Source organism: Canis lupus, chromosome 3, assembly GCF_003254725.2.
Source record: "Canis lupus dingo isolate Sandy chromosome 3, ASM325472v2, whole genome shotgun sequence".
NCBI lineage: Eukaryota > Metazoa > Chordata > Mammalia > Carnivora > Canidae > Canis > Canis lupus.
The window spans coordinates 2,523,724-2,545,394 of NC_064245.1; the positions used below are offsets into that span (position 1 = coordinate 2,523,724).

The 21,671-nt window shown below is 39.4% G+C and overlaps 1 protein-coding gene across 2 annotated transcripts in view; it reads left to right on the top strand.

The window, feature by feature from the left end:
* PJA2 (praja ring finger ubiquitin ligase 2) overlaps positions 1–21,671 on the top strand; it is a 292,291-nt gene that overhangs the window by 138,627 nt on the left and 131,993 nt on the right. For both annotated transcript variants that reach the window (XM_025437280.3, XM_049107866.1), the window contains exon 2: positions 14,665–14,784. The gene's annotated coding sequence lies outside the window, so the exon portion shown is untranslated. The remainder of the gene's footprint in view (positions 1–14,664; positions 14,785–21,671) is intronic.

Sequence of the window (21,671 nt, forward strand, 5' to 3'; positions counted from 1 at the left end):
TACTGCATCTCCTAAGATTTTTTGGTGTGCTTTTATCATTTTTTGACCAATCGGTACCTGAGCCCTTTTTATTTGGGGAGACCCCCATTTATAAGCCAGGGTTTGACTCCCCTCAGGGAAAATGAAAACACCTGAGAGAAATTTTTCTAGTTGCCCCTGGAGCCAGCACACAGACACAAGACATAAGCATGGCTAAGCTGATAAGCCTATTCCAGACACTGATTCAGAAGCTGGTGACACATAGAATCAGGAACTACAAGGACTTGTTTTAATTAGATTTTTAGAGAGGGAGACAAACCATGAGAGACTCCTAACTCTGGGAAACAAACAAAAGGTAGTGGAAAGGGAGGTAGATGAGGGGATGGGGTGACTGGGTGACAGGCACTGAGAAAGGCACTTGATGGGATGAGCACTGGGTGATATACTGTATGTTGGCAAATTGAGTTTAAATTAAAAAATGTAAATGTATCACTATATATATATATATATATATATATATATATATATATAGGAAAAGATGTTAAAAACAGTAAGACAAAAGAAATCCCTAACTTAGTCATAAGGCTAGCTGCAGATCTCTCAACAGAAACTTGGCAAGCCAGAAGGGAGTAGCATGATATATTCAACACGCTGAATGGGAAAAATATGCAGCCAAGAATATTTTATCCAGCAAGGCTATCATTCAAAATAGAAGGAAAGATAAAGATTTTCCAGTAAAACAAAAACTGAAGGATTTCATGACCATTAAATCAGCCCTGCAGGATATGTTAAAAAGGACACTTTGAATGGAAAGGAAAGACCAAAAGTGACAAAGACAAAAAAAGGAACAGAGAAAAACTCCAGAAACAAGGACAAAACAACTAATAAAATGGCACCAAATATATATCTATCAATAATTACTCTGAATATAAATGGACTAAACATTCCAATCAAAAGGCAGCATGTCAGAGTGAATAAAAAAAAAACAAGATCTATCTATATGCTGCCCACAAGAGATGAGGTAAACAATGGCTTTGAATAACATACTGGACCAGATGGACTTAACAGATATATCCAGAACATTCCATCCTTTTTTTTTCCTAAAGATTTTATTTATTTATTCATGAGAGAGAGAGAGAGAGAGAGAGAGGCTGAGACACAGGCAGAGGGAGAAGCAGGCTCCATGCAAGGAGTCCAATGTGGGACTCGATCCCGGGTCTCCAGGATCACGCCCTGGGCCAAAGGAAGTGCTAAACCACTGAGCCACCTGGGCTGCCCCAGAACATTCCATCCTAATGCAGCAGAGTATACATTCTTTTCAGGCGCACATGAGACATTCTCCAGATTAGATCACATACTAGGTCACAAGTCAAGCTTCAACAAGTACAAAAAGAATGAAATCATATTATGCATATTTTCTGACCACACCGCTATGAATCTTGAAGTCAACCACAAGAAAAAATTTGAAAAGACCACAAATACTTGGAGATTAAACAACATGCTACTGAAAAATGAATGGGTAAACCAGATAATCAAAGAAGAAATTTAAAAATATATGGAAACAAATGAAGATAAAAACACAGTAGTCCAAAACCTCTGGGATGCAGCAAAAGCAGTTCTAAGAGGGAAGTGCATAGTGATACAGGCCTACCTCAAGAAGCAAGAAAAATCTCAAATAAACAACTTAACCTTATGCTTAATGGAGCTAGAAAAAGAACAATAAAATGAAGTCTAAAGCCAGCAGAAGGGAAATAATAAAGCGTTAGAAATAAATGATATATAAACTAAGAAACAACAACAACAACAACAAAAACACAATAGAACATATAAATGAAACCAGGAGCCGGTTCTTTGAAAAATTTAATAAAATTGATAACCCCTATCCAGACTTAAAAAAAGAAAAGAGAAAGGGCCCAAATAAATAAAATCACAAATTAAAGAGAAGTAAGAACAAACAGCACAGAAATACAAACAACTGGAAGAGAATATTATGAAAAACTATATGCCAACAAATTGGACAACCTAGAAGAAATAGATAAATTCCTAGAAACATATAAATTACCAAAACTGAAACTGGAAGAAATGGAAAACTTGAACAGACCAATACCAGCAAAGAAATTGAATCACTAATCAAGAATCTCCCAACAAACAAAAATCTGGGGCCAAATGACATCACAGGAAATTCCACCAGACATGTAAAAAAGAGTCAATACTTATTCTTCTAAAACTATTCAAAAAAATAGAAATGGGAGGAAAATTTCCAAATTCATCTTATGAGGCCAGCATTTCCCTGAAACCAAAACCAGATAAAGATTCCACTGAAAAAAAGAACTACAGAGCCATACTCCTGATGAACATGGATGCAAAAACTCTCAATAAAATACTAGCAAACTGGATCCAAACGTAAATTAAAAGAATCATTCACCACAATCAAGTAGGATTTATTCCTGGGCTGCAAGAGTGGTTCAGTTTTCACAAATCAATCAACATGATACATCAAATTAATAAAAGAAAAGATAAGAACCATATGATCCTTTCAGTTGATGCAGAAAAAGCATTTGACAAAGTACAACATCTATTCATGATTTTTAAAAAACCCTCAACAAAGTAGGTTTAGAGGGAAACCTCAACATAATAAAATCCATATACAAAAAATCCATAGCTAGTATCCTCCTCAGTGGGGAAAAACAAAGAGATTTCCCCTAAGGTAGAACAAGATAGGGATGTCCACTCACACCATTGTTATTCAACGTAGTACTAGAAGTCCTAGTCACAGCGATCAGACAATAAAAAGAAATAAAAGGCATTCAAATCACAAAGAAGTCAAACTCACTATTTGCAGATGACATTCTACTCTATATAGAAAACCCGGGATCCCTGGGTGGCTCAGCAGTTTAGCGCCTGCCTTTGGCCCAGGGCTCCCTGCATGAAGCCTGCTTCTCCCTCTGCCTGTGTCTCTGCCTCTATCTCTCTGTGTCTCTCATGAATAAATGAATAACATCTTTAAAAAAAAAAAAAAAAGGAAGAAAACCCAAAAGAGTCTACCAAAAAAATAGATTGAACTGATAATGAATTCAGTGAAGTTGCAGGATGCAAAATTAATGTACAGAAGTCTGTTGCATTTGTATACACCAAAAATGAAGCATCAGAAAGGGAACTCAAGGAATCAGTCAATCCCACTTACAGTTGCGCCAAAGGGGGAGCCTGGCTGGCTCAGTCAGAAGAGCATGTGACTCTTGATCTTGGGCCCGTGAGTTCAAGCCCCATGTTGGATTAAAAAATTAAATAAATAAAAACTTAAACAAAACAAAAAACAATTGCACCAAAACCCTTACAATACCTAGGAATAAACCTAGCCAGAGAGGTCAAAGATCCATACTCTGAAAACTAAAATACTCATGAAAGAAATTGAGATGACACAAAGAAATGGAAAAACATTCCATGCTTATGGATTGGAAGAATAAATATTGTTAAAATGTCTATATTGCCCAAAGCAATCTACATACTTAATGCAATCCCTATCAAAATTCCAACAACATTTTTCACAGAGTTAGAACAAACAATCCTAAAATTTGTAAGTGAACCACAAAGAAACCCCAATAGCCAAAGCAACCTTGAAAAAAGAAAAGCAAAGCTGGAGGCATCACAATTCCAGACTTCAAGTTCTATTACAGAGCTGTAGTGATCAAGACAGGATGGTACTGGCACAGAAACAGACACATAGATCAATGGAACAGAATAGAAAACTCAGAAATGGATCCACAGTTATATGGTCAACTAATCTTTGACAAAGCAGGAAAGAATAACCAATGGGGAAAAGGCAGTCTCTTCAACAAGTGGTGTTGGGAAAACTGGACAGAAACATTCAAAAGAATGAGACTGGACCATTCTCTTACACCATACACAAAAATAAATTCAAAATGGATGAAAAACCTAAATGTGAGACAGGAAACCATTAAAATCCTGGAGGAGAACACAGGCAGCAGCCTCTTTGACATTGGCCGTAGCAGCTCCTTATTAGACATGTCTCCTGAGGGAAAGGAAACAAAAGCAAAAATAAGCTATTGGAGCTTCATCAAGATTAAAAGCTTCTGCACAGCAAAAGAAACAGTCAACAGAGCTAAAAGACAACCTACAGAATGGGAGAAGATATTTGCAAATGACCTATCAGATAAAGGGCTAGTATCCAAAACAAAGAACTTAGAAAATTCAACACACCAAAAACAAATAATCCAATTAAAAATGAGCCGAAGACATGAATAAACATTTCTTCAAAGAAGACATCCAGATGGCCAAAAGACAAATGAAAATATGCTCAACATCGCTCATCAGGAATACAAATCAAAACCATAATGAGATACCACCTCTCACCAGTCAGAATGACTAAAATTAACAACAGGGGAAACAACAGGTGTTGGTGAGGATGTGGAGAGAGGGGAGCCCTTGTGCACTGCTGGTGGGGATGCAAACTGGTGCAGCCATGCTGGGAAACAGTATGGGGGGTCCTCACAAAGTTCAAAATAGAGCTGCCCTAGGACCCAGCACTTGCACAACTAGGTATTTACTGAAAGGATACAAAAATACTAATTCAAAGGGATTGATGTTTATAAGAACATATACATACCCTGATGTTTATAGCAGCTATATCAACAATAGCCAAATTATGCAAAGAGTGCAAATGTCCATCAACTGATAGATTTACATAAAAATTTTTAAAAGGGGATGCAAAGACTCCATCCTAGCAAGGCCACATCCAGAGGCTAGTGTCATCATCCTGGCTCTAAGATCAGAGAAGTTGGATGTACCACCTGTTGCAGGAATGTGGCTCTCAGTCATCCTGGGGCTTAGTTTGGAGCATTTTTTTCCAGATTATATAGCCCCCAAACTTGCTTCTCACGCTTTTCTGGAGATTGTATGACCTGTCCAGTATCCTTCAATTAAATAATTTTCTGCTTTAATCAGCCAGAGTTCGTTTCTGTTGCTTTTGATCACAAATCTTGACTGACAGAAATGATCTTGGGAAACACAGTTCTGTTATTAAAATATATATATATATATATTAGAAAATGACTTCTTACTGACTATGGAAGGAAGATTAAATTTTTTAATGGTCACACTAACATCTATTTATTGTTACTAATAATCGGCACTGTGACTTGGGTTTTATTATGTACAGTTATTATTACTCCAACTTTACAAATGGGAGAACCAAGGCTCGGGTTTGAAGTCTGTAAGCAAGAGTTAGAATTCTAGTTCAGCTCTAATTCATTTGCTTATACCAAGGAAACAAAGCTAAGTAACATTAGCAGCTTAAATTAAAATGTACAGATTTAAATAGAGTTACATCAGGGTAATCGGGACATAGGGCCCGTGGTGGTCACATGTCCTTGTAGCAAATGAGGCCCAATGGAAGCCATGGGAGGTGATAAGAGAAGGCTCCCGAGCTGGCTTAGCAGTTGCTCAAGAAGTGTGGTTGGCCCATAGGAAGGTGAAATGTAGGATAGAGGGATTCCTAGTCTTCCAGTTAGCTCATCACAAACTGAAGCTAACTCAAGGCAATCAGTGCTCAGAGAGACTGGGGAATCCCATTAACCCCTCTACAAAGTCGCCCTGCAAAGAGTTTGCTTGTTGGCTTGTGCACTGCACTGAAAAGTGCCTGCTGGGTGTCAAAGGGGAGTGGTTATAAACTCATAATTGACAGATTAGAAATAAAAGTACTCATTTGGTACTTAACATTGATTTTGTTTTTAACCATTGGTCTAAATGGGATATTAAGTTATTTTAAGGTCAAAAAAAATCTAGCCAGAGAACTACATGCTGTCTTATTTTATTTTTTAAATTAATTAATTTTTTTTACATTGTGCTTAATTTAAACTCAGTTTGCCAACATATAGTATAACGCTCAATGCTCATCCCATCACGTGCCCCCCTCAGTGACCCTCACCCAGTCACCCCATCCCCCCCGCCCACCTGCCTTTCTGCAACCCTTTGTTCAGTGCCCAGAGTTAGGGGTCTCTCACAGTTTGTCTCCCTCTCGAATCTTTCCCACTCGGTTCCCCTCCTTTCCCTTATAATCCCTTTCCCCGTTTCTTATATTCCATGTATGAGGGAAACCCTATGACAGTTTACAAATGAAGAAATCTAGTTGGTGTGTAAAAGCTCAGCAGTAGGGAATGAGCATGGCATTTCTGCTGGCCTCCCGTGTCCAGCCCCGAGGGAAAGCTGCCTGTAGGCCTCGAGTTGTGCCGAACCCCCGGCCGCCGCGGGTCCCATACACAGCTGTGCATGAAGGTCTCCTTGGGGAGCTGTCAGCCCCCCATTCTTTCTATCCCTTTTCCACACTGCCCCACCCCAGAGGCACCTGGCTTCTTTAACATTAGCATGATTCTTCCACAATTTTGTTTTTTGTTTTTTTGCCAGAAATTAGCAGATACATATATAGTTTCTTATATTCCCTATTTTCTTATATGAAAGACAGTTCTCTCTTTCTATACACACACACACATACACACACACACACATAAATTTGATCCTGTTGAGAGAGTATTAATTCCTATTTTTGAGTGTTTTTATTGTGAATGGGTTTTCGCTTTCGACTTAGGTTTTTTCAGTATCAATGAAGATAACCATGTGATCTTTTAATTTCTTTATAACACATACTAATAGATTTCTTTTTTTTTTTTAAGATTTTATTTATTTATTCATGAGAGACAGAGGCAGAGAGGCAGAGGGAGAAGCAGGCTCCATGCAGGGAGCCCGATGTGGGACTCAATCCCTGGACTCCAGGGTCATGACCTGGGCCGAAGGCAGATGCTCAACCACTGAGCCACCCAGGTGTCTCTAATAGATTTCTTAATATAGAAAAAAACCCTTGCATTCCTCGAATAAATCCTGCAGGCTCATGGCATATTAGTATTAGTATTATATTCTGCTCACTAATATCTATTTAGTATTTTGCATCATCACCAAGAGGATATTGGTTTGTAGTTCTCTTTTTCTATGCTGTCCTTTGCCTTCCTTATGTGCTCATTACTTTCTCTCCAACCATTTTTTCTTTCTTTTTACTTTATTCTCTTATTTCTTTCCCTGCCTTCTATGCCTATTATATTTTTACATGAGCCTCTTTTCCCTTGGCCACTGTATAATGTATAGTTTTTAGGTTTGGGATATTTTTATCTTTTCAATCCATTTCCTTCTGAATTCAATCAACTCTCTTTCTTCCAGTTCTCATCCTGTAATGTCCTTTGTGTTTGAATTTCTAATTTAAGGGATTTTCTTGTATCTTCGAATGCTTGAATGAGTTTATATGATTCTGTTTGGAGTGTTGACTAAAAAATTTCTTCTGCTTCTCATGGGAGGTGGGTTGTTACTCAGTGGGTATATGTAGAAATTTCTGGCCTGATTTTTTGCAATGGCTCTGAATAAATTTGTTATTAGGACCCTATATTTTTCACCATTTGCTTCTTTTTCCCTTCACAACCCAATTACAGAGTGCTTTTTGTCTTTTTTTCTCCCCTTCAACAATATGTTTTGAATGATGCCCTTTAAGTAACTTGGTGCTCTTAATCACACGTATTTTGAGGTCCTTTCTCTGAGGCCATATTATGCTCTTCATGGACACTGTTATCCTGTTTTCAGATGGAGGGAGAACTTAGTCTCTTTGATGGCAGCTTCTGATGAACCTTAAGCCCTCTTGCTGATTTTCCTTTTTTGGCTTTCCTAGAGCATTTCTCAGTCTGCTTTGGCTCACTACAGAGCCTCGTGACCATGTAGGGGTCGAACCAGAGTGAGAGATCATTCACTGGGATGTGGTGACTCTTCTCTTTCTAGTCACAGTCATTTTAAAGTTTTGGCATTCTCCGTCTTCAAGTTATGCTGAGAATATGGTTTTGTGTAGATTTACATATCCTATCTTATTGTTTGGAATCATTTGAGGAAAAAATCTCAAGAGGGAAGTAGTTAGGCAGCTGTCCGTATTTTCAGCTACCCACAAGTCCACAATTATCGCAGCTTTGAAGTTCTTATCTGCTAACTTCAATTATGTGGATCATCTATCTATTTGCTTCTGTTGGTTTTTTTTTCCTCCTGATTATTGGTCATATGACCTTACTTCTTCACAGTGTAGTAGGTAGGATACTGTGTATAAAAGATCCATAGAGGCTCCAGATATCATTATATTCCACAAGAAAAATTTTCTCTTTCTATTCCCTCTGTGGATGAACTGTGTCCTCCAAAATCCATATATTGAAGCTCTAATGCCCAATGTGATTGTATGTAGAGATGGGGTCTCTAAGGAAATAGTTAAGATTCAATGAGGTCCTAAGAGTGGGGCCCTAATCTGAAAGGTTTAGTGCCCTTATAATAAAGTAGAGCTTATCCCCTGTGTCCCATGTTGTTATGTACTAAGGAAAGGCCATATAAGGGCACAGAAAGAAGGAGACCACCAGAAAGCCCGGAAGAAAACTCTCACCAGAAATCGAATTGGCCAGAACCTTGATCTTGCACTCCCAGCTTCTATGTCTGTGGGAAATAAATTTCTGCTTCTCTAAAGGACCCAGGCAGTCCACAGTACTTTGTCATGGCAGCCCAAGCGGACTAATGTGGGGCCCCCTACTTGGCAGAGAATGGGACCCAATCACATATAACCAGGAAGTAGACTGGGCTAACCTGTCGGGGAGACTCCGTCTACTTGGGGTTGCATCACGGTCCTGGCACCTGGCTATCCCAGGCTTTTCACTACAGGCAGTAGCCACTGGAAAGCTGCAGGAGATACATTTCTGCCCTTCAGAAGTTTTCAGTTTATTTGTTGTCTGCCTGTCACATGCAGCTTCGATATTTGACAAATCTCTTCGCCAGGAGACTGGCGGTGTGTTTGAGATAAACCTCTCCCCGGATGAGAATTGGTTTCCTTAGCTCTGGGAGACTGTGGGAGATTCCAATACTGGGAGGAGAACCAGGCATTCGTTTGAGGCCCCTCAACTTTCTAGCACTCCCCACGCTTACCAGAAGCTTTCCTGGTTGTGATCCTTCCAGTAGACCCCCTCTCCCTGGGTCGGGCCCAAGCACCCATGCATTCTCCAAACTGACCAATACCATGGAGGAAACGAGGTGGCTATCATCAGATCATGGCAGATCATTCTCTCCAGAGGTTTGATTCACTTAGCCTTTGTTGCTTTCACAGCTCTCCCATAAGTCTGAAAAGGACTTTGGTAATATTTTCCATTTGTTCCGGTAAGATTATTGACCTATTGCTATTAGTACTGTACAACTCAGAAGTAGGAATCCTTCTCTGGACAATTTCTAAGATTCACAACAACCCTTGCCTTCCAAAAGGGTTTCACAGAACTGAAACATGTTTGTGGGAATGAGCAAATAAATAACTAATGCTGATTTTGCCTGCTTCGTGATCTTAACTGGGTCAAGCAGGCCACTCTGCTGGGCAAGGCAAAGTAGACAGTAACTGTTCTGATGAAACAACAAAAGGGCTAAGGCCACGATTCATGAATAGGTGTCAAAGGCCATATTTTTGAAGCATGAACCAATCAGACCCTGACAATTTAGATTCTTGGACTTCCAGTTTTTATTTTCACCATTTTTTGCTTCTCAAGTTCTCCTCTATTACTCCAAAGTGGGAAGCGTGGGTGAGCTATTTACTAGCTTGTCATCTGTCTTCCTAATTGGAATCCATGAGGGCAGAGACTTTATCAACTGTGTGCTATTTTATCCTCAGGATCCAGCATGGTGACCAATCTGTAGTAGATGCTCAGATAATTTGGATGAATGAGCAGTAAGTGAGTGAATATAACTAAGTTCTTCCACAGTCTGGTTTGCTAGCAGGTCAATCTGATTAAATGCATAAATTAGAAATAAAACAAGACTTCGTGGAGATAATTGGCTATAACACTGATACACATATTGTATACTGACTCTGAGAAACTCGAGAACTACTTTAGCAATAACTTTCATCTAAAAGAAACAGAAGTTCAAGGATATATTCTTTTATATGGCCCAAAATAATAATCATTTATGAGATTAGATCATCCTAAGATCTCTCAAATAGAATAAAACCCTGTCCATCAAAGTAAGAAGAACTTTGCAGAAAATAAACCACAAGCAAAACGTCAAAATGTAGATAACCTTAAGTATTCTCAACTTCCAGTGCTAACTCTGGTTATTGGCCACTTGGAACCTGGCGTGGGAACTTCATCAATAGTTGTATTTACAGATACCAACACCAGTAAGATCATGTAAATTGAACCAAGGGCAGAACTTATTTTGAGGAAACTAGAGGTAACAGTTTTTTGTTACCCTGGAGAAGATTTTTCCGCAAGATTTTTGTAAAAGCAGCATAATTTTCTTAAAAATTGCAAGGCTATATGAAATGATTGATTCTTACTAAAAATCTGGGGAGAAAACAAATCAATTTTAGATGTCTGTAAGTGAAATAATAATAATGAAAAATATTATAATGTGTGAACATGTACATTTTATTTATATGTTGTTGAAAATGTTCAACAGCAGGATAATTGGCCATAGGGGATGATTCATGTTAAATAATCCAAACGTCCATTGCCTTACAATTTAATTTTCTGAGTCAGTCACAAATGATGCAATCATAAGAGGAGCCACAGAGTATGAAGCAAAGCATATGGGCTTTGGAATAAAACGGTTTCGAATTAAAATCTTTGCCTTAGTGTTAACTAGTGATGTAACTAACTTCTCTGAACATCATTGTCTTCATTTGTAAAATGAGAATTATTGAGAGAGCTGAGCGGAGTCATCTGTAATATAGGAGGATAACTAGGCCTAACCAGTAGAAATAGCAGAAGCTTATCTAATAAAGGAGAGGAACTGCAGAGATTAACCAGAGCACAGGGAGAGACAAAGACAAACTAAGGAAAGAAAGAGGCAGAACTATGATATCATCACTCTTTTGACCCACAGTGGGGATCTCAGGAGCAAAATGGGACTCTGGCGAGATAGAAATAAAGGTCTTGGTCAGAAGTACATACTTACACAGTACCTCAGGTCTCCCTGACAATAGGATCTGTGCTTTAACATGATAACATTACAAGGAAAATGATTCCTTCTAACTATGGTTATTTTGTCCTAAGAATTATCTGAGAGAGTTTGGAAGGGGATTAGGTTCTACATGGAGATCTACGGCCAGATGGAAAATATTATTATGCAGGAAAGGTTACCATGGTCTTGAGCCCAGGGAGAGCAACTGGTACTAAAGACCTGAGGCTTCTTAGGGTTGAGTTTGATGAGAAGCAGAGCTAAGTAATAGGTCAGGTAGTTGCACATCTACATTCATCACCTTGTTAATCATACCGCTGCTTGGAGGGAAACCCCAGAAATCTAGGATCCTGGGCTGGGAAGTGGCGAGTGCCCACTTGTAGAGGTTTGGAACTGGCAGGTCTCCTACAGGGCCCTCCCTGTCCTTACAACTGCCTGGGAGGGCGGGGCCTGCCTGGGGGGAGCAAGAGAGCAGGGTGGCCCCTTGGGATAACTATGCCAACCTCACAGGATGTTCGGGGAATTAATTGAAAAAAACTTAAGAAGTACCTTGCACATTAACGCCCAACAGGTGTTGGTTTTCTTACCACTTCTTTTAACACTTACCATAGGTCACACATTGACTTTAAAATATATATGTATGAAAGTGTTTGGGGGCAGCCCCGGTGGCGCAGCGGTTTAGTGCCGCCTGCAGCCCAGGGGATGATCCTGGAGACCCTGGATCGAGTCCCACATCAGGCTCTCTCTGCATGGAGCCTGCTTCTCCCTCTGCCTGTGTCTCTGCCTCTCTCTCTCTCTCTCTCTCTCTCTCTCTGTCTCTATGAATAAATAAATAAAATTTTTAATAAAAAAAAAAAGAAAGTGTTTGTATGGCTTTATTTTAAGCCTTAGCCTACTCATCAGGGCAATATTAGATATAGGTGTTTATATGTAACCAAAACCAGATAAATCAATATACAGTTGACCCTTGAGCAACATGGGTTTGAACTGTGCAGGTCCACTTATATGTGGATTTTTTTTGATACATGCAGGACAACATTATAAATGTATTTTCTCTTCCTTATGATTTTCCTAATGCAATTATCCCATATTTTCTTTTCTCCAGCTTGCTTTATTATAAGAAAACAGTGTGTAATACATATAACATATGAAGTATGTGTTAATCAACTGTCTGTTATTGGGAAGCTTCCGCTCAACAGTAGATTATTAAGTAGTTAATTTTCTGGGGCTCAGAAGTTACTAGGGCTTTCTTTCAACGGCATGGGGGATGGGTGCCTCAACCCTCACACTGCTCAAGGGTCGAACGTTTTTTTGACTTGCAAACTAGTTTCTGGTTTAAACTGCTTATCCAAAATTCAACCCATCACTTTGGAAGCTAGGAATTCTCAAATTAAATATCACTGACTTTTAAAGTAAGGAAAACAAAAAGCCCTCTAATAATTGGCTTGTTCAGCCCTCTCTGCCTCTAGACAGTGAGAACATGTCTTGCTAAGCCATATCAAGTCTGCAGCTCCTGAAAATTTCTCTTGTTCCTGCTGTTGGAGGAAAGAATGAATGAATGAGTAAAGAGCAAAAGAAAAGTCAATTAGAAAGTGTTTCCACCCTGAGGGTTTCAGACCTTTACTTTCAGGAGCCGTGCTTCTCTTTCCAGCTCTAAATATTAAGTAAACCATGCAAAACTACCTACTCATGGAATCTCCCTGAAACTGAAGTGTTTTTTCCAGGGAAAGGAGCAGGGTGAAAAAGACTTAAAGTGTTGTAATGAAGTCAGTACACCATGTTTATTGGATCATTTTAAACGGCTGTGATCTTTAAAATAAAAGATTGTACTTTATTACAGCCACCGAAAATGCCATTAACTTTGCAAGCATTTAACTGTTTCTGGCCTCAGGATTTCGTAATAGAATTTGGTTTTCATTAAGGAATAAAATTTTAAATCAGTCTAGGCTATGGTTTCCTCAAAACATGTTTCAGTTGTTCAATAAACACCAAGAGAGGGGACAAGACTGAATCTTGTGGACGGCACAGCTAAGGATTTACAGGGTAAATGGTCACTGTCCCTAATAACCTATAACTTTTTGGACAAAGAGATACAAAATCACTGAGAAAAAAAAAAAGTTGATTGCTATTTTTCTGAATCAGAACTCTTAGCAGCAAGTGACAAACACACATCAAGGTGCTGGAAAAAGAAACAGAGCAAGAGGGAGAGAACAACGAAAGGAATTTATGGACATAATTATCTAAGGAGTATGTGGCTCTCACTTCAGGCACGGCCAAATCCAGGCTTGACAGGATATTAGGATTTGACAGGATATTAGGATTCAGTTTTCCTCCATTTATTTACTCAGCTTTTCTCTTTATTGGCTCAACTCTTAGGTGTTTCAGTGCTGTAGACCTACAAGCTCTACAGAGACTTACATACTCCCAGCATCAAATATGAAAGGAAAGGGGTGAGGAGGGAAGATGGGAGGGGAGGAGGAAGCTAGAAAGGACTTATAAAAAGGAGGGTTTTGTTGTTGTTGTTTTCCTGTGATCCCAACAAAAGTCCCCAAACTGAGCCTCAGTGGTCCAGCCAGGGTAATGTGACCAATGACATCCAGAATGTGGAAGCCTCTCTTTGTCCAGTTCCAAATCAGGACCTATATCACTTCAGGGGTCCAAAAGTACTGAGTGAAGTCCTACCCCGTCCTGATGTTATTGGTTTACAATCACAGTTACTATGTGTGCTTCTTCTCGCCCAGGCCTGGCCTCTCTACCATGTTTCAGTTCTGCCTTTGGGTAAATCATTCCCAAGTAGTCAGCTTGTATTGTTATGCCAGCAATACACACCTAGCTTTATCTCTTTCTCAAGCTTATCACAACTTGGCTTCCCATATATTAAATTTGGCTCTGCAGGGAACACCATGATAATTTGGGTTGTTGCAAGAAAGGAAAATATGTGGTGGAGATAACATCATTGGGAAGATGTGTGTTAGCTTGCTTTGAGGGATGAGTCTGACTCCTCCATGTATGGGACTTAATTGGATTTTAAAGTTGCTACTGCTGAAGCGTAGCTATAGAAAACTTTGGGGTATAGTCTGAGTTTGTCTTTCTGTTATTAACAGATAAAGGGAATATCGTATCAGTCTATTTAGTGAATTCGTTTGTGAACGTATTTCATGATTCGTGACACAGATGGCAAGGATCAGTAAGGTGGCAATATCAGCAATGCTACCTCCAGAAGCTTCTGAAGGAAGGACATGTGCACCATGTAGCACGGTAACGAGAAAGATACAGATTTAGAATAATAAAATTGGGTTTGTATTTTGGTCCTACGGTTGTTACTGTTTGTAGGGTCCTGGACGATCGTCATGTAACCCTGCATTTCTTTACCTACCAAGTAGGAATCACATAGGTCTTAGCCTCTTTTATAAGGTACGCAATCCCATTCATGAGGCTTCACCTTTGTAAACTAACTACTTCCCTTCTAATTCTATCATCTTTGGTGGTTAGGATTTCAACACATGAATGAGTTAAGGATAGCCAAAGAGAAGTAGAAAATATTGTTCAGCACTAGTTCAGGGAAGTTCTGAGACTGACAACATGTTAACAATATTTCAGAGTATAGAATCGCTGTGTTTGACTCTGAACTCTTTTTTTTGTTTTGTTTTGTTTTGTTTTTTGTAGGTTTCTCTTAGCAGAAAAAAAGCTAAAGATCAAGATCTGGAAAGAATAGCAAATCTCTTCACCAAGAAACAGTCAAGAAAATTACTGCTCTCCTAGCTCAAAGAGAAACATTAATTAAAGGTAGGACACAGGCAAGAAGTAAAATGGAGAACTTGTAAATTATATTATAATTAACACTTAGTAATTCTAAATTTTAGAGCATGACTCTCTTGTTGCAGAGGCCCTAAAATTAAAGTATTGCTGAAGGGAGACTTTGAAATCCCTAGAGATGACTTTTTACCTTTTTATAAAGGTTCTTCTCACCTCATTCAGATTCTCTGCACAAGTTCATATGACAGAGCATATGTGATCTGAAGTTTGGGAAAATGGGAATGGATTTAGTTAAACCTGCGACTACCTGCTTATTTACAATGACCTCAATTGGGGGGCGGGGGTCTCCACTATGGAATCATATTCCGTATGTGTAATCATTCGATCTCCAGAGTTATGCATCTTCGCTTAATCATTTCTGGTGAGAAAAATACCTCTCTGATTACTGTATTTAAATCATGGCAAACATAGATTCCGGTATATATACAAAATAGTGGATGTGTGTTTGAATCAGGAAGTAAATTAGGGAGAGGGGAGCGATGCAGAAGGACTTTGAGACAGGTACTATATTATACTCTTCTCGATTCTTCTGATTAACATAGTTGTGTCCTATTACTCACAGCTATAACGACATTGAATGCATACTAGAAACATCGTCACATGTCCCTCCAGCCAGAAGTACAAGCATGAGACAGATTACCACCAAGAACTTCTGTAGTTTGTGTCAGGGAAAAGAAATACATGGAACTGGGAAGAAAGCTCTGTGATCACATTTGGATTTTCTCAAAATACCTTGTAGGTGGGAGGTATTTCTCAGCTCTGTGCCAAAGGTTTAGAACCTGGAGGTAGGTGGTGGGGAAATAGAGGTGGAATCTTGGTTCCCATCCCCACTCCTTCACTAGAAATACTCTGTTTCACCTTCCTCGCCCAGAGCACAAGGAGGAATCCAAAATCCCCACAACAATTTGTAGACTGGTCGCGAAGGCAGTAGTGTACGGTGGGGGCAAGAGTGTTGAAGGGAAGGGTCTTCATTGCTCCCTCCCGTCATGCACAGGCATGATCTCAAACCCTGTGGTTTGGCTGGAGGAAACAACCGGCAATGAAGCCATTACAGAAATAAACTTAGTAATCCAGTGGAAATTGGCTAAAAACAGGAGCTGAGAACTTACAAGTATACAAAAAGCAAATGTCTTTTAAACACATGAAAATAAACTGGATCTCCCTAATAAGGAAAATAAGACAAAATAGAACTGTAGCGAGATCCCATTTTCATGTGACAGACTGAGTAAAGAGGCGACATTTTATGGCTCAGGGGAGAGATGAGGGTGAAGGCGCTATTGTTGGTGGAAATGGAAATTGATAAAAAATTTTAGAAGTCTGTTTGGACAAATCTACCAAAACATAAAATGAATATATGGCAAAATTGATAATGCACACACATCTCCAAGACTTCCTTACAGATATAATCACCCTAACCTGCAGAACTGTATGTAAAATGATGTTTATTACAGCGTAAAGACTATTTGTAAGAACCAAAGAATGCAGACAGTCTAAACATCTGACACCAGTGAAATGCTGAGATGAATTTTTGCCTGTCCAATAGGATATCACGCAGTCACTAAGAAGAGGGACGTTCTGATAGGGACTGATTTCCAAGGTATTTCGCTAAACGCAATAAGGTGGGTATGGGAAAGGCCGGATACTTTGCCACTCCTCCTCATCCACTGTCCTCCAGCCTTCCCCCAGCTAGGAGAGAAGGCCTTTCTGGCTTTCTGATAAGCCAGGCCTATTTAAGCCCCAGGGCCTTTGTACTTGCTATCTCTTCTCTGTGAATGTCTTGTGATTTTCTGCTCATTTTCTAGGTTTTAGTGCAAATTCCTCCTCTTTAGAGAGGCCTTTTCCCTGATAGTAGCCCTATCTTACTGAAGGAATCAGTCTGTTTTGCTAGGAACAGTGTGATACTACTAATATGTCTGTGAGTCGGAGTCTGAAATAGCTACAGTGCCCCAACTCTATCACTTGTGTTGAGTCACCCAGGGGTTGATTTTCCTCATAGGATGTAGCAGTACTTAAAAACATCTCATTTTAAAAATTGTTTTATAGGCTTATTACCAACCCTTCCCTCCGGCACACACTTCAGCTTATTAGGATTTAAGGTCCAAAAGGACAGGAATTTTGTCATGTTCATCTCTATGCCTCCAATATTTGGAGCTGCGCCAAATATAGAGAAAAGGTTCTTTTTTGTTTTTTGTTGTTGGTGGTTTCTTTTAAAGAGTTTATTTATTTGAGAGAAAGGAACAGCTAGCGGGAAGAGGGGCAGAGAGAGAAGGAGAAGCAGACTCTGTGCTGAGCAGGGAGCCTGACATGGGGCTCCATCCCAGGACCCTGGGATCATGACCTGAGCCAGAGGCAGATGCTTAAACTACTGAGCCACCCAGGTGCCCCCAGAGACTAGGTTCTTAATAAATATTGAATAAATGGGCGAATAAAGGAGATTATCCTATATGCAAAAATTATTTCTAGAAAGTACCCAAGAAAATGTTAGGCTGATTCTTCCAGGGGAGGATGAGAAAGGTAACTCATGTTCTGGTTTCAGCATGAGAGAAAAACAAGGCAGGACACCGTGCCTGACCCAGGTCTGCTGATAGGCAAGGAGGTATTACTCTGCCCCTGCAGGACCGTCAGTGTAATTAATAATGCCTCCTTAATAGCCTTCACTTAATAGTCATGCAAGAGCTGCTCTGAAAGCAAAATTGTCACTTCACATTGAAAATCAGGGAATATTCAGAAGCCATTTCCCAGCTCCAGCCTACCTTCTCAACTAGTGGGTTGGGATTAATCAAACCATATCTCCAAGACTCCCTTGCCAACTGGCTTCCTATTAGGTTCTACCAGTGGGATCACCAGAGGAACATTGGAAGCAGCAAGGAGAGGAGGACGGGCTTATCTCCTTTTTCCTACTTCCTATCAACAATGCTCAGTAATAGGCTTCAATAATAGTTGGCCACGACTTCTTCCAGCACTCAGCGTTCCTTTCTCACCAAGCTGCCTAGTAGCAGCCAAGCTGAGGCCCCTGGCAGTCCTTGTAGGGCAGCACGTGACATATCCTTACCAACTGTGCTACTCCTCCTGCACCTGGGGGAGCCCACTGGGCTATGCGCCTCCTCCAGGAGTCAAGCACCAAAACTGCATGGAGTTTTCTCCCAGAGGCCCACCCACTAGATCTGTAGGGTCCCTCCTCCTAGCTCAGAGGTTCTGGTTTAGGGCTTCGTCCCTAAGTTCTCCAAGCTTGAGAGTAGTAGCTGCTTCCTACAGTCATTAGTTTCTAGGCACTTCAGCATATTCCTTTTGCTCCTTCAGCCTTCTAGCTTCTACATAACCAGTTCTCTAAACAGCTAACCCCCAAACACTACATGTTTGCACTGCATAAATACACTTAGCGGATTTTTTCCCATAAATACAGTACATCACTGTAAATGTATTATTCCTTCCTTATCGTTTTCTTAATAATATCTTCTGTTATCTAGTTTACTTGGCTATGAGAATATAGCATTTAATACATATACAAAGTATATGTTACGTGTTAATTGATTGTGTTATCATAAGGCTTCCAGTCAATAGTAGGCTATTTGTAGTTAAGTTTATGGGGAGTCAAAAGTTAAAAGTAGACTTTCAACTACACAGGGATGGTCACCTCCAATCCCTGCATTGTTCTAGTCAACTATAATTCTAATTATTATGATTTTTGTTTCCTTCCTGGAATATCACCAGTACAGTACTTATTCGGGGCCTTCTCTTGGTTTACACTTTTCCCCTGGGTAATCTTCATTTATCTTGATGCATTTATACCCCTCAAAATGCATATTCAACTTCCATCCACTGTTTTCATCTTAGAATGTAGTAGACACCTCAGAATTTTATGTTGTTAAAAAGTGAATTCCTGGTGCATCTATCCCTTCCTCTTCCAGAACTCCCCATCTCAGTAAATGGCATCTTCATATATGCATTTGTCCAATGCAAAATCCTAGAAGCCATCTTTGCTTCCCATCCTTCCCTGACTTCACGTCCAGTATATCAGAGTGTCATCTTGACCCACTCCAAAACCACATCCCTGTCTATCCCTTTCCATTTCCAGGTCATTACCCTAGTCTGGGTTATCACTATCTGCCACTTTGCCTCTTATAGTTGCCTTCTAGGTCATTTCTATCTTTTAACTCTTGCCTTCCTAGAGTTTTGGGGGGTTTTGGGGTGGTTTTCTTGGCTTTTTTTTAATGATTTATTTACTAATTTGAGAGAGAGAAAGAGAGCAAGTGGGGGGAGGGGAAAAGGGAGAGGGCGAGAGAAGCAGACTCCTTGCTGAGTGAAGAGCCCTACAACACGAGACTTGATCCCAGGCCCCTGAGATCATGAAATGAGCCAAAACCAAGAGTGGAATGCTCAACTGACTGAGCCACCCAGGCACCCCTAGAATTGTTTTTCTACATCATAGTCATAATAATATTTTTAAATGTAAGTCTCAATGAAAATTAAATCCAGACTCTACCATGGCCTCATACGATCTGACTCCTGCTAGCACTTCCAACCTCATCCCTATCACTAGCTGCTGGCACTAACTGCTGTAACCACAGAGGCCCTTTTTCTGTCTCATACCACATGAAGCTCTTTATAGACTGAGGTCCTTGGAACTCACTGCCTCTTCTACCAGGAAGTTTCTTCTATTGGTTGTTCACGTGGTCTTGGTTCTTATATTTTCAGGGAGGCTTTTCCTCACCACCAAATCTAAAGTAGCCTTCCTCCCCTAATTTTTTCTATTATAAAGTCCAATTTATCTCCTTCATACTCTTATCTATAGATTATTTGTCCTTCTCTATGTTTGTTGTCCAGCTACATGGAGGAAGGGCCTTGTTACTTACTATTGTATCTCCCGCATTTTTAGCACCTATTCCCTAAAAGGTCCTCAGTGAATATTTGCTGACTAAATTAATGAATGAATGATTTTGGCATCCTCTAATTTAAAGCATCCTAACATCCAAGTCCTGAAAGTATATAAAGTTTTTCACTACATTGGAATGAAAATCTATAGGATTAGATTTGTCTTCTATCTACTCTCTTTTCCTATCATACTACCTAGGAAATTTCATGAGGAAAAGAAGCATTAGGACCAAGACTTGATAACTGGACTGGCATTTTCTTTGAATAAATTGTATATGATTACAAGTCAAGGAGGAAGATACAATAGAATCTACCAGATTTTAACAACATTGAGAATCATGCCCTTTAAAAATATGTAGAGCAAGATGAAACAAATGTTTTCGATAGATGTTCAGGTGCTCTTCCCTAAAAATAACATACGTAACCACAAATCAATGTTTAAAGCCAGATGGTTAATGAAGGCCAGCCAGGAAACAGTTCATAGTAATGAATATGGTTATAAGCTCCCATTATAAACCAAACTGCAGGATGACATACTGTACCTATTTCAAATAACAGTAACTTGATTATTTCATATTTTTCAAAGTTCCAAACTTAATTTACATGGAAAAATGTTAGAAAGCCTGATTGATGAAATTAATTTTATCCCCAGTTGGTCAAATGGAAGGTGGCTTGTATTTTTTTAGCAAGACCTATTCAAATGTGAGATGCCATCAGAAAGAAAACAATACTCAAACCCAAATAAAACATAAGATCTTTCAAAACATGAAAGAAGCCTCATCACTGTGGTTGAAAGAAATGTTTTTCCCTCAACTCTTTGATGTCTTTATAAATAGGACCCTAAGAAAAGAATATTCTGTTGCACAAAGTGCTTTAGAGACACTGCCACTCTAGATAAATGCTAGGGATGAATTTTACTTTAGCAGTGAAACCAAATATTCCATTTTACCTTAAAGTTCACCTTGATCTCAGAGAGGTGGCCTTGAAAAGGCATTCTGAGTTACCTAAGTAATATGAGTAGAAGCAATTGCAATGCTGACCATTGGATATAATTCACATGGAGTGATTCTGCTCTTGGGAGACATGTTACACTGGGCCACCTTCTCTTAAAAGGATAGGATGCTCAGGGTTGAGTACTGAGAAAGCAAGGGCTTCAATACCCATCACCACTTCCATCTAATTTGAAGTTGGCTGTTCACACTTTATATGTTTGGAATACAAACCATCATGATTGATGTGTAGGTTTGATGCTTCATATTTTATTAACTATTATTAGTTATTCTTATCAAACTGTTATGTGCTTTTAGAAATTCTGAAGCATGTTTTTTCCCCAAAATGTGACAAGACTATAGACAGACATGCTTAGACAAATTCGGTTCTTTTCTTTTTTTTTTTTTTTAACATTTTATGTATTTATTCATGAGAGACATAGAGAGAGGCAGAGATCCAGGCAAAGAGAGAAGCAGGCTCCCTGTGGGAAGCCCGATGTGGGACTCGATCCCAGGACCTCAGGATCATGACCTGAGCCATGACAAATTCTGTTCTTATATAAGATTTCTGAACAGACCTCAGTTATATTTACTGAGGACTGGAGGTTTATTTTCTGAATTGTGTAAGACAGAGGGTCTCTGATCTGGGAACAAAAAGAAAAAGTTGAGGGTATGAGTATTATATCGAAAATTGGAGAATTCAGTAAATTTAGCCATCTTCCCCCACTCAACTCCCCATACACTGGTAGCCAGCCCTTCATCATCCAGAGAAGAGATTAAAGGTCTTGAAAACAGTATCAACTCAAGAAGAAATTCTAAAGATGCTGACATCAGAAACTTGTCAAGTAAATAGTCCAACCTGATGACCCTACAATGGAATTCACAATTTATAAGAATGCATTAATGCACTCAGTTCTAGGAGCTATGAAAAGACAATATAGTCCATGTGAGAAGACAATAATATGTGCATTTATAATTAAATCTAAAGTATTATAA